The sequence below is a fragment of the Muscardinus avellanarius genome (genome assembly GCF_963383645.1).
Source record: "Muscardinus avellanarius genome assembly, chromosome: 12".
Taxonomy (NCBI): domain Eukaryota; kingdom Metazoa; phylum Chordata; class Mammalia; order Rodentia; family Gliridae; genus Muscardinus; species Muscardinus avellanarius.
In genome coordinates this window covers 98,222,163-98,236,430 of record NC_137798.1, presented here as the reverse complement: position 1 = coordinate 98,236,430, position 14,268 = coordinate 98,222,163, and positions in this window count along the sequence as shown.

Below are 14,268 nucleotides of genomic sequence, written 5' to 3'. Positions count from 1 at the left end.
TATTTGGAAACAGGGTCTCACTAAGTTGCTGAGAGCCTCACTAAGTAGCTGAGGCTGGCTTCGAACCTGTGCGATCCTCCTGTCTCAGCCTCCCAAGCGCTGAGATGACAAGCGTGCGCCACCACGCCCTGCGATATGACCCCTTTAAGGGGGCGGTATGCTTTGACATTTTAGGGGCACATTCCAAACAGGCAGATAAAAAATATAAAGGCTCTGTTTTCATGCTAATAAGTTTTCTTCTTTGCTAATTAAAAAGAATCGCTGTCAGGTTAAATGGTATGAGGAATGCCACTTTAAACATAATTCTCCCGCCCCGTGGGCCTCTCCTCGGGCTGTTGCTGGGAGCAGTGGTGGATTCCCTGGGGCTTTACCACGGGGCGATGGACCACAGCATGGAAGACCCACGCGTGGGCAGCCGGAGGAAGGAAGGCTGGCTCCACTTCAAAGCCTTTAAAGCCTGTGTTTGGGTCGAGAGGAAAGCGCACCTCTGTCCAGCCTGGTGGCCAAGGACAAAGCCCCTGGGGACAGAGGGGGCCTGAGCCGGCAGCCGAGGCCATGGGCACTCAGGTGGCCTGCCAGGGGCCAGCCTCCGGCTTCCCGCCCCTCCTGCTCCTCCTCAGCTTCTCGAGTAAATCAAAGCCGTCAGTGTGGTAGCAGCTTGATTAAAGTTCAGGGGTTTAATAGATCATTTAAAACACCCAAATTACTCCCACCCCGGCCCAGCCACCTGGCCTGCTGCCCCGGCGCACGGCAGCTCGGGCCGGCCCCGGCGAGGCCAGGCCGGCCGAGGTTCCTGCCTATTCCCGGAGGAGGCCGGCTGCCGAGCCGACATTCTCAGCTGCATTTAATCTGCCCTGAGACAGGCTGGCGAAGAGGGGCTAGGCAGGCGCGGGCGCGGCGGCTGCGGGGCTCGCCGGGTAACCTGGAGCGGGGCCAGCGCGGAGAGACTCCCTTGGCAGGCGCAGTCTACTCCAATTAATCGTGTTTAACCATTCTAATCACACTTTAGCACATTAATCCTATTTTCAATCCAAAACACATCTGAAACAGCGGCATGTGGGCCTTTTTATGGGAACCGCAAATCAGATGTAAGGGAGGGACTCGGGGCCCTCTCCCCCTGCACTTTCACTGAACTTAAACTTAATAAAATATGGGACTGGCTTGTGGTTGGATTTACTGCACAAAGCTGATGCGTTCACATATAAATAGACCCCTTAAGTGACTTAAAAACCTGTCAGAGAGCGCAGTGAAAATTTGATTATAAGGTACCCCGCGCCGCCCTCCCCCGGCAATGCCATTGCCGAGCTGACGGGCGGGCGGGGGGCTGTCTGGTGCGTCGGCCGGAGGTGGCAGAGATGTGCCGGAGACCCGCGGCTGGTGCCCAGCGGCCTTGTAAAGGGTTTATGGAGGTGTAATCTTGAAAACTTGATAAACCTCAACCACCTCGTCTCCTAGATTCCTGTTGAGTTTCCCGAGCGCTCTGGCTGGCGGGAAGGACGGGTTTGCTGCAGGTCTGCGGGCAGAGGGCGATCAGAGGCCTCTCCTGCCAATGACCAGTCCAGGAGAGGCGAGGAAAGGTTTTCCAAAGTTGCCGACAGCCAGGGAGAGCCACACCCAGTCCAATGCCTGGGTCTGATCTAAGTCGATGGCTCCCCAAGAGGGGAGGGCTCTTGCTTAAAGCCAGATCTGGGGTGTGGGGACAAAGCCAGGGTGAGCGTCGGGACCTGCCACCCAGGCCCCTCCGCCTGGCCGGCATCCTTCCTCCTCCTCCACCGAGTGGACACAGCGAAGCTGAGCGCGGGCAGCCTGTTTCTTGTTCATTGGCTTTGCTCTGTAATAATATCCACCTCGCTTCTATCCTAAGCCCAGTTTGAGGTCCGTAAAGTCTGAATGAGAGCACTGCTAGGTCGACCACCTTGCGCTGCACCTGTGAGTAATGCTGGGCACCCTGGCCTGGGAGTCCTGGGTTCAAAGCCCATCTCTGCCACTTCCCAGCCATGTGACTTTCTGGCGATGACTCCGTCTCCCAAGTCTCAGTCTCTCCACCCACAAAATGGGGAGGCCAAGAGAACCCACCTCATGAAGGTTCTTCTGCATAAGGTAAGTCAAGTACCTGTCACAATACCTGGCACACAGTAAACATTATAAAACAATAATTAGCTGCCAGCTTCCCTATACCTCTCAAAAAAAAATTAAGAACAAAAACGGGCCCATCTATTACACAGCGAGCAGATTACCAGCTCAGAGGAATGTAAATAAGAACAAGTAAGGTAACACCTGAATGAGGGCCTGCTTTGTGAACACTGGCTCAATGAAAAAGACATTGTCTTTAGTTCTATATATTAAGGCAGGCAGAGAATGCAGTTGTTTAAGTCGAAATTAAAAAAAAAAATAAAGAAGAAAGCAATTAGATGGAGTATCTGGGCTAATGGAGTTCATGGTATTTGCGCATAAAATCTGGTACCCAGTGTTTGGAAATGGCAACAGGCAAATGGGATGACCTTCTCCTCCTTGGTCATCACTCAGGTGATCAAGCCAGCTAGCATTTGCACGGAGCACACCATGTGCCGGGACTGCTCTTGGCAAGGGTGACAGGGTTCTGGCTTCGGCAGGCGTAGCTTTCGGCAGGAGCTAAGCTCTAACTGTGTTGGCTCTAGAGTGATCTCGCACGGGGTGTGGCAGCCTCCCGAAGTTCCCTCATAAACAGGTTCTGATAGCCCTGGGTGCTTCGCCCACACGTCAGGCCAGCCTTCGTGCAGGGGCGGTGCTGTAAACCAGGGTGCACGTGTGCACCTCGGGGCTCCTCCCTGTCGGCAGCAGCACAAGTTCCAGGAGTGCCATGGAAAGAAACGGGCAGGTCAGAGGATTCAGGGCCCAAGTACGTCTTCATTTGGACCCGGAGTGGGAGTTATCAGTTCATGCTAAATGAGAGAGGCAACGGTTCGTAACATGGAAGGAAACGTGAAAAAAAGATGTTGCGACGGGCTTGGACAGGCACCAGGATTAGGGCCCGATGTTTGGCTTTCTAAGTAAACACGTCTAGCTTTTTACTTTGCAAATAACAATCTGGAAAGATGCATTAGGGGATCTAAATGCAAACTAGAAATGAGTTTATCCAGGTAAGTAAGGTTTTATTAAACAATTTAATTCATTCCAGTTCCTTTGGAAGAAACCGTGGGTTATGGTTAATGTTCCGAGCCAGACAGAAAGCACATTCACGAAGCCACCTGCATTTAATATACAACTGTCAGAAAACTGCTCACTGGCCCCTTCCCGGACAGGAACAAGCTGAAGTGGATTTTATTTTGGTAAATGCAACAACAGAGATGGCCAATGAGTATTCAAGGTGAGGAAACGCTCAAACCAGATCTGGAGCAGCTGAGAACATGAGCAGGATTTGGGAGCGCCGAGGACCGCTCGCAACTCCAGCCACTTCCAAATGCGGAGGGCCGGAAAGAGACTTTTCAGATGTGATACAGGAAAATGAAAACACCTTCCCCCCCGGCCCCCAAAAATAACCAACTGAAATTAAAAGGCAGGTCCCTGCAGATACTGCTTAAAAAAATAAATATAAGACTTATGAAATAAGGCTGTAACGGCCATGCTCGAACCAGGAAATTCTCAGAACAAGTATAATCGTTTTATGAGAATGTAAAAAAAAAGTCCTCTGTTCCTGTAATGTTCTTTATTGGGAGAGCTAGAAGCGTTCACGTTGAAGTTTTTCCTCTCTGCTGGGCATCTCTGGTATTCATGATCCCAAAATAGGCTATTTCTCAAGTCCTTTAGCACAAGAAAAATAATTGCTTTTTTACATGAAGGGGTCTACCACGTTACCTGGTCAATAGTAATAACTTCGCCCTGATGGCGAGCTCTCTCAAAGGCTCCCAGCGCGGAGTTCTGCACATCGCGGGGCACGGGTGTGCGCTCAGGAGTACTTTCCTGACTCGCACCTCTGCGTTTTCTGAAAGCATCCGGCTGCTCCCCTCCACGGCCTTCCGTATGTTAAGGGCCACCTTCTCTCTGGGCTCTGGATAAAGACTATCCCAGTCACACAGAAGCGGCTCTGCGCACAGGGGCCGCGAGGAGTAGGTCATATGTAACCTGGGCAAAGTGAACTCTCGCAGCCGATGTCGAAAAAGCAGATGGCAGCTCCTCAAAACATCACATGTGGAATTACTATACAAGCTGGATACAGGGGCGTGCGCCTGTAATCCCAGTACTTGGGAGGCTGAGACAGGAGGGTCTCAGGTTCAAGGCCAGCCTCGGCAACTTAGTAAGACCCTTAGCAACCTAGTGGCACCGTGTTAAAAATAAAAAAGGGCTATCCCCACGCCTGGGAGGAGGAGACAGGAGGATCGCACAGGTTCGAAGCCAGCCACGCTGGCTTAAGAGACCCTGTTTCCAAATTTAAAAAATATAAGGCCGGGCGTGGTGCCGCACGCTTGTAATCCCTGCGCTTGGGAGGCAGAGGCAGGAGGACCGAGGCCAGCCGCGCTGGCTTAAGAGACCCTGTTTCAAAAATACAGAAAATACTCTGGATATTAGCCCCCTAACCATTGGTGGAAGGGGGGAAGAGAAAACGGGGGCGGGGGGGAGAGGGCACCAAATATAGTGTAAATGTATACTATTTATGTTCAATTAAAAATTGTTAAAAAATAAATTAAAAAAAATACAGAAAATAGGTCTGGGAGTGTAGCCCAGAGGTAGAAGGGCTTCCAGGAACCCTAGTACCACCAAAAAAAAAAAATGATATATATATATATATATATATATATATATATATATATATATATATAGTCTGGGAGTGTAGCCCGGGGGTAGAAGGATTTCCAGGAACCCCAGTATCAGCAAAAAATAAAAAATAAAAAGGGCTGAGGGTGTAGCTCAAAGGCAGAATGACTCTAGGCTCAATTCCCAATATAAGAAAAAAAAGGAATTACCGTATGATCAGCAATTCTAAGCCTGGGCATATTCCCTTAGGCGTTCAAAGCAGGCACTTGAACTGATACGTCTGCACCAGCGTTCATGCTGCATTATTCAGAGCTCAAAAGGCAGGAAAAACAACCCCAAAGCCCACTGATGGGTGGATGAGTAAACAAAATGTGGTCTCGCCACACAACGGAATGTAATCCAGCCTGAAAAAGACAGGAAAGTTTGACACACGATACAGCATGGATGAACCTCGAAGACAAACGCCGAGTGAAATAAACCAGACACAAGAGGACACACAGCATCTGATTCCACTTCTAGGAGGTTCCCGGAATCGTCAGAACTCTACAGACGCAGACATGGCAGGGGGTACCTGGCGGGGAGGGCAGCCTGGGGAGCCATCCTGCAGCGCCTTCCGTGGGAGAAGACAAAGGATGGTGGTGTTTGCACAACGCTGGGAGTGCCACTAAATTGCACACTTGTAAAATGATTGTGGTGGACTAATTTTTAGCTATGTTTTTCACACACACACACACACACACACACACACACACACACACACACCCTGAGAGTTCTTAACAGCGGGCATGGAGGACCCATTGAAAGGGCCAAAAGACTCCGCCCAGAGAGAGGTCAGAACTGAGCCCCTGGGAGCAGAAGAGCACAGCAGAGAACCCCAACACCTGGGCAGAGAACGCAGACTCCCATCTGTGCATAGCGGTGCACGCTGATAGAGGAGGATCACAGGTTTGAGGCCCGCCTCAGCCTCTTAGACCCTCAGCAACTAGTGAGACCTTGTTTCAAAGAAAAAAAGGGGGAAGCTAGGGTGTAGCTCAAGGGTAGAATGCCCCTGGGTTCCATCCCCAGTACCAAAATAAAATAAAAATTAAAAATGCATAGGCTCCACTAGAGCGAGCCAGGATGCTGCGCATCCAGTGGCCGGGATGCAGGGAGGGATACGGTCCACAGAGGTGGCCCCCACGGCGGCTGGCATCTGCTAGTCTTCATTCCCACCATGTTGCTCTTGCCTCGGGACACTCCTGTGAAGTTAGCAATCCCGCTGCCCTGTTCTACAGGTGAGAGAATCAACCCGGGCGCACGCGCAGCCGCTGGACCACGGAGATCCTCACCCAGATCGCCGTCGCCAGTTCACAGACATGCTCAGGGTGCCGGTCAGGGTGAGTCAGCAGGGACAACGCAGCCAGGCGGTACAGGGCAGCCCCTCCGCGCCCTGCAGAGCTCCTCCTGCTGCCGGGGGCTTCATCCCCACGCTCCAGGGTCATCCCCACGTTTCTGGCAGCCTGCACTCCCGGAAGGCTTCCTGGAGGAGGAGGAGGGAGAGGCTGAGAAGTGAGTGGGGTTCTGCTGTCCTGGGTGTGCTGAGGCTGAGGAGCGGAGAGCCAGCCCATTTATCTCTCCCTCCGTGGTCCAGCGGCTGCGCGTGCTGAAAATCTTTCATACTTTTACTGGCTGTTTGGGCTTCTTTTAAAAAGTGTCTGTTCCCATCCCCCCACCTTTTTTTTTTTTTTGCGGGTCTGGGGATGGAACCCAGGGGCATTCAACCTCCGAGCTACACCCCCTGCCCTATTTTTTTTATTCTTTACTTTGAAACCGGGTCTCACTGAGTTGCAGAGGGCCTCACTAAGTAGCTGAGGCTGTCCGCGAACCGCGATCCTCCGGTCTCAGCCTCCCAAATGCTGGGATTACAAACGTGCACCGCCACCCTGGCTCCATCCCATTTTTTTATTGGTTTATTATTTATTGTTAAGTTTCTTGAGTTTTTTATATGTCCTAGTTATTAATACTGATGAATACCTTTGAAATTCTTACGTTTTGGACAAGGACCTGGCATTTTCACTTTGCACCGAGTCCTGAAAAGCATGGAGCTGTTCTTGGGTGAGAGGAGGGTGCTGTGCTGGGCCCCCTCATCCCTTCCACAAGTGTCTGCAGAGGCTCCTGTGTATAAGGCTGTCTTCCCAAGTATCTCGGATGTCTCTGGGACGATGCCAGGATTCGGGTGTGGCAAATGGGGTTCTAGCCTCAAGGGAAAACATTAGAGGGCCCCAAACACTACAGCAAAAAATATAAATTATATTAAAAATTTTTTTGTGTTACTGGGGATTGAACCCAGGGGGATTCTGCCTCTCAAGTATACCTCTAGCCCTATTTTTTATTCTTTATTTTAAAACAGGTCTCACAAGGTTGCAGAGGGCCTCACTAAGTAGTTGAGGCCAAAAAGTACTTGAGGCTAATGGCAATCCTCTTGTCTCAGCCTCCCAAGTACTGGAATTACAAGTGTGTGCCACCATTTTATTATTATTAAATAATATTTTAATGTATGTTTTAAAATCCAAATTAATGCCCAAACTCCAAGAAAAACATTTTGTATTTACAAGGTCAGTAACATGGCTATGTAGAGCCATATTGAAGTCCAAGGCAGAAGGAAAAAGGTGTCTTCTTCTCTCCAGTTGGGGGGCGATCGGGGCTCCTAGGGATGAAATCAGGGGCGTTCTAACGCTGAGCTGCACCTCCAGCCCCGTTTTATTTTTTATTTTTAAATAGGGTCTCACTAAGTGCTAAGGCTGGTCTTGAACCCACAACCCCCCTGTCTCAGCCTCCCAAGTATTGGTGTGCACCACCATGCCTGGTACTAATATTATTTTCAATTAAGAGAATTGACATCTTAAACATTTTACAATCTTAAAGGATGTTAAAATTGACTTCAGTTTGTTTATCCTGTTTTTAAAGTTTACATATTTTGTTCATCAAAATTTTTTGCATTTATTTTGACCTTTTAAAAACAGTGCACTACGAGCCAGGCATGGTGGTGCACACTTGTAATCCCAGCATTTGGGAGGCTGAGACCAGAGGATTGCGGTTTGAGGACAACCTCAGCTACTTAGTGAGGCCCTCTGCAACTCAGTTAGACCCGGTTTCAAAATAAAGAATAAAAATAGGGCAGGGGGTGTAGCTCGGAGGTCGAATGCCCCTGGGTTCCATCCCCAGACCTGCAAAATAATAATAAATAAATAAATAAATAAATAAATAAATAAATATAAAAACAGTGCACTACAATATTATTTCTCAAAAGTCACTGTTTAATGGGACAGAATTTCTGTTTGGGATGATGAAAAGGTTCTGGAAATAGCAGATGGTGATTGTGCAGCATTGTGAATGTACTAAATGACATTAAATTGTACATTAGAAATGGTTAGCACAGCTGGACATGGTGGCGCACGCTTGTAATCCCTGCACTTGGGAGGCGGAGACAGGAGGATTGTGCAGGTTCGTGGCCAGCCACGCTGACTTAGGAGACCCTGTTTCCAAATAAAAATATAAAAAATAGGCCTGGGAGTGTATCCTGTGGGCATAAGGGTTTCCAGGAACCCCAGTACCCCCCACACAAAAAGAAATGGTTGGCATAGCCGTGTTTTATTAAGCATATATTATATGCTTAAAGTCTAATAGGAAGAGTGTTAGCGTTCCATCACTGTAACAGATACCCGAGCTAGCTAAGCCACGAACAGAAAAGGTTTATGTGTGTCACAGTTTCGGAGGGTCCGGTTCTATAGCAGAGCGGCCCCTTACTTTGTGCCTGTGTCAGGCAGGGCATCTTGGCGGAGGCATGTGAGTGGCGACCCTCTCACCTCATCACCGGGAGGCAAAAGAGAGGAAAAGGAGCTGGGTGCGCTGGCACACCTCCGTAATCCCAGTACTTGGGAGGCTGAGACAAGAGGATTGCAGGTTTGCGGACAGCCTCAGCAACTCAGCAAGATCCTGTTTCAAATTAAAAAAATAAAATGAGGCTGGGGTTGTAGTTCAGAGGCAGAATGCCCCTGGGTTCAGTCTTCAGTACTACAAAGATAGAAATGAGAGAGAGAGAGAGAGAGAGAGAGAGAGAGAGAGAGAGAGAGAGAGAAGAAAAAGAAGAAGAAGGAGGAGAAGGAGGAGGAGGAGGAGGAGGAGGAGGAGGAGGAGGAGGAATAGGGGGAGAGGAGGAAGAGGAGGAGAAGGGGAGGGGGAGGGGGAGGGGGGAGGGGGAGGAGAGACTGAGGGAGTTGGGACATATATCTCCTTCTCTACCAACAGCTCCACCCTTGGGACCGAGCCTGTAACACATGGGCCTTTTCAGGACATTCGCGTTGCACACTGTAACAGGAGGTAGAAGACATGGAGACGACCGAGTTTGCTAAAAGGAAGAAACATTAAGGTAGGCGTGGACAAGGCTCTGTGCAAACCTGAATCTCGAGAGGTCATCAAGAGGGACCTCCTGAAAGGGGTGGCCTTCCAGCCCCTTCTGGAAGCCCGGGCAGGTTCAGGATGTCCAAGATTCCACCAGCTCACACAGCCAGGAACGTACTCCCTGCGAGGACAAGAGAGCGCTAACTCCGTCTGTAGCTCTGATCCTGGCGAACGTACCTTTCAGTCTCACGGGTGCTCCGCTGTCTCATCGGAGAAATGAACGCCGACTGGTCCCGTGTGACTGGCTTTCTGTTCAGAAAGAGAAATGAGAAAACACACGTCAAACGTCCAACAGATGTGTCGCAGAGCAAAATATTTGGGATCTGGAGATGAAAACAATCGCAACTGATTATAAGGAGGTACGGAAAATTCGCCGGGCGAGGGTGAGTGGCTGTGTTTGGGCTGGTTACCCTGCCCTCTCCCTCCCCACGGTTCAGTGTAGCTTAAATATTTGTTCAATATTTATTTTGAATGAGTTCCTTTAACATATTAGTAGGTCCCCTTGATTATAAAAATAACAAACTCAGTAACTGCGTAATCAAGAGAGGTCCTTAAAGATTTGACAGGGCCTCGTCTCTCTCCCCTCGTGCTTTGACAAGCTGGAGAGGGGAGTGTTGTTCGTGGTAAACCTCCGGCGCTCTTCTCAGGAGCACACACGCACTGGCTAGCCGACCTGCCCTCGGAGTTGACATCCATGGGTATGTGAGAGGAGTTGAGGAATTCCTGTTGAAATGTTGTGTTTGTTCGGCACCCTGAAGTCGTAGAGGCAAGGACAAGTTCACTGGAGAGATGGGTGTTGGAAAAACGTGAGAATGAGGTTAGCACCGTCCCAGGCCTCAGGGAGAGTGGGGCAGGCGTAAGGACAGGGCAGCAGTTCTGGTCCCAAGAGCATCCCCTGCTTTATGGTGCTACCAAAGCGCTACTCCGCTCCCTCCAGCTCTGGGCCTACCAGCTAGCCAGGCACCTGCAGACTCTCTTAAGAGACAGCTGATGGGGTTGGCTAATCACATCCAATAGCCTCCTAGATTCAGGTCCCCTGGCCAATCAGTGGAGGCCAAGAAGAGGTAGTGCCTTACCCTCTCTGCCGATGAGTAAGGCAGCTGACTCTGGACCAATCAGCCAAGGCCAAAAGGCAGTGGTGGGTGGCTCTCTACCTATGAGGTGAGGCAGCAAACCCTGGGCCAATCAGCAGAGGCCAAAAGGTTGTGCTGGGTGGTTCTCTGCCCATAAGGTGAGATAGCCAACCCTGTGCCAGTCAGCCTAGGCCAGGGTCCACATTTTGGGTGGCTTAAAGAGGACTGGCAGGTATTCCTCAACAATTCAGAGAGAGGAAATGTTTCCTGTGGTTTCTTTATCTGGAGAGCTAGCTAGGGTTGGTGAGAGAAAAGTCAGAAAAGACCTTGCTTGGCTTTATCTAAATAATAATAATAATAATAATAATAATAATAATAATAATAATAATTGTGCTAGGAAGAGGAAAGAAAGGTTGCTAACATATATTGAAGTCTTTTTTTTTTTTTTTGGTGGTACTGGGGTTCCTGGAAGCCCTTCAACCTCCGGGCTACACTCCCAGACCTATTTTATATTTTTATTTGGAAACATTGTCTCCTAAGCCAGCATGTGAGGCTGGCTTCAAACCTGCCCGATCCTCCTGTCTCTGCCTCCCAAGTGCGGGGATTACAAGCGTGCGCTACCACACCCGGCTATTATATTGAAGTCTTGAGACGTGCCAGTGTGGGCTTTTGCATGCCTGATCTTATTGATTTATCAGACTCTGATGATGGATTCATTTGCTCCCCTGCACCCCCCTTGAAATACCCCCCCCAGCGATATTTACTTTGCTGCTGGCCCATGCCTTAGGGCTGGCTCCATAGGACTTTCTTCTTTGGGGTTCTAGCAACTTCTCCCTGCCTGTCACTATCACCCCCACCCCTTTCTTAGGGTCCAGGGTAGTTTCAGGCCCTTTGTATATAAACTTTTCTTGAATAACCCTAGAATTGTCCTATTTCCAATTGCCCTTCATTTTCCATGGGGACCTGCCTAGTCTTTGTCCTCTATGAGACAGATGCTGTCCTCTGCCCCTTTGCAAAGACTAGGAAGTCAACTCTCAGGTTAAGAAATTTGCCCGAGGACTTCCGGGAAGATGGCGACCGAGAAAAGCGGGGCTTAAGAGCCCCGCTAACAACCAATCTCCATTACCACAAAATCAGCGCCTTTCATAGCCAGAAAACACCATCACCAGAAACAAAAAAAATCACCAGGCTCCAGAGAGAAAGCGGACTGAGAACAGAGCTCAGAGCCACAGAGGAGATAACCGGCCTCACGCCCGAGGACGCGGCAGCAGCGCCATACTACCGGCGGCAGCGGCAAATTCACCGGATGGCTACAGCAAGCCGAGGTGAGCCGCTGTGGAACAGCCAGGCGGGATTTCTCGCTGCGGGTAAAATCTAAAGCTCCCAGTGGCTGAGCTCAGCACACGCCGCAGGTATTCAGAGTGGAAATTAAAACCAAGAAGAAATACGCCAGCCTCACGGCCGAGGGCATAGCAGCGGCGCCATATTGCCACCGGCGGCAGCAGCAGAGAATTCACCGAATCCAGTACAGCTACATCTGCGTACTCAAGAACAGTGAGTCAAATTGTGGACCACAGAGGAGAAATCCCAGTACTGTACTCCCTGGGACTTGACCCAGTGGGGGAGGGGTGGTGGCAGAGATATCACACCATAGGAGAACGCGCAACCTGGCACCCCCCATAGTTTAAAGCAGCCTCTATCGACTCTCTGGGTCGGAGACTCTGTGATACAACCCAGTAAAGGAGTAGTGGGGTCTGAGATACTACAGACTCGAGATCCAGAACACCTTAAGTGAAGTCATAGTGACCCAAGGGAAGAAACCAGAGAAGGCACAAACTTCCGAAATCATGGGAAAGAGGAATAACACTGGAGCAATGAATGCCCACAACCCCACAACATCAGAACCCGATAAAACAGAAAATCAGAGATTTCTAGAAGATCAAATCAGGAAAATAACTGTAGAAATAATAGAGGTGCTTCGAAAAGAACTCAGAGAGAGCCAAAAAGAGATAAAGGATGCAATTAATGAAGTAAAGGCCTCAATTCAAAGCACAAACAACCGATTAGAACACATGGAGAACAGAATCTCGCTCTTAGAAGATGATCATTCCAAAAATGAACGCATAGTTTATAATCTAGAAAAAAATATCCGACAGCAGGAATCTGATATTGAAGAAATATGGGCCCATTTTAAGAGAGCTAACCTAAGAATAATTGGAATAGAGGAGGGAAAAGAAAGTGAAACCAAAGGGATCAACAATCTCTTCAAGGAAGTAATAGCAGAAAATTTTCCAAACATAGAGCAAGAGGTTGATACACAGGTCCAGGAAACTTATAGAACTCCCTTTAGACAGGATCAGAGAAGAGGATCCCCACGCCACATAATTGTCAAAATGACCAATGTGGAAGCCAAGCAGAGAATCTTAAAGGTAACAAAAACAAAGGGGCAAGTGACATTCAGAGGCAAGCCAATTAGAATCACTCCAGACTTCCCAAACCAAGTCATGAGAGCCAGAAGGGCTTGGAGTAACATATTCCAAACTCTGAAAGAAAACAACTTCCAGCCAAAAATTTCCTACCCAGCAAAACTTTCTATCAAATTAGATGGAGAAATAAGAAGCTTCCATGACAAACAGAAACTGAAGGAATTTTTGTCTTCAAAACCAGCACTAGAGAAAATACTCAAAGAGATTAACTACAAAGAAGAAATAGGTAACACACACCAGAACCAGAGGAACAAGAGTTTCCATCCAACAGTCAACTAAGATTGGTTATCTGTGGAGATTCATTACTTATGTTAGTCTTACCTATCTCTAAATGGTATTGTTTGCCTTTATTGTTGTTAATTTTTAGGATTTCTAGTTGGAATATTAATATACCTTCAGATATAGCATTTGGAAATATTTTATCCCATTCAATCAGTAACTTTTAACTCTGTTTACATTGTCTTTGGATACACAATATTTTTTTTTTTTTAGGGAGTTTGTATACTCTTCTGTTGCCTGTGCCATTGAAATCATATCTAGGAAATCACTGCCAATTTCAGTGTTGTGAGGTTTTATGACCCAGATTTTCTTCTAAAAGTTTATAGTCTTAAGATTTATATTTAGGTCTTTTATCTATTTTGAGTTAATATTTGTATATGGGATTAGGTAAGGGTCCAACTTTATTCTTTTCCATGTAATTATTATGTTTCAACAATATTTAGTTAAAAGATTATTATTTCCACCACCAAATGTTCGTGGAAACCTTGTCAAAAATAACTTGACAATATAGGGAAGAATTTAGCTCTAGGCTTTTATTTAACTCCAATGGTTTATATATCTGCCTTTAGAATAGTACTACACTGTTTCAATTATTGTAGCTTTATATAGTTTGAAATCAGAAAATATATATCTTCTAGCTTTGTTCTTTTTCAAGATCGTTTTGGGTATCTAGAGTCCATATTCCATATTAGGATAGAGTTTTTTTCTGAAAAATAAATATATAAATATATGATAGTTTCACCTAAAAAAATAGAAAAAAATATTCTCTGGTAAGAAAGAAAGTAAAAAGAAATATTGAAATGTTATCTTTAAGTCATCAAAAGCTTGGTATCAGACAAATGAAACTGTTATGTGAGATTATCATTTTTAATTTTGGATAAATTGCTATAATACTAGATGTCAACCACTAAGCCAAGCATGGGAGGGAGGGATGGGGAGAGAATGGGGTGGGGATCGGGTGGGGGCTGACTGGGCGATGTGTGCATGTATGTCTACAAAAGTTTGTATCCCACTATGATGTATGAATACAGTGCACCAATTAAAAAAAAACAAAAAAAAACAAATGTGCATTAAATAAATGGTTACTGTTTAAAAAAAAGAAAAAAGAAAAAAAGAAATTTGCCCGTGTCACCAACACAAATGACAGTGTGAATCTGAGCCCTGGTCAGTCCGATGGCAAAGCCAAGTCTTTAACACCAAAGCGGACTCCTACCATGTTGGCCGAGCAGGATTCCCACCCAGGCCTCCTCAGGCAAAGC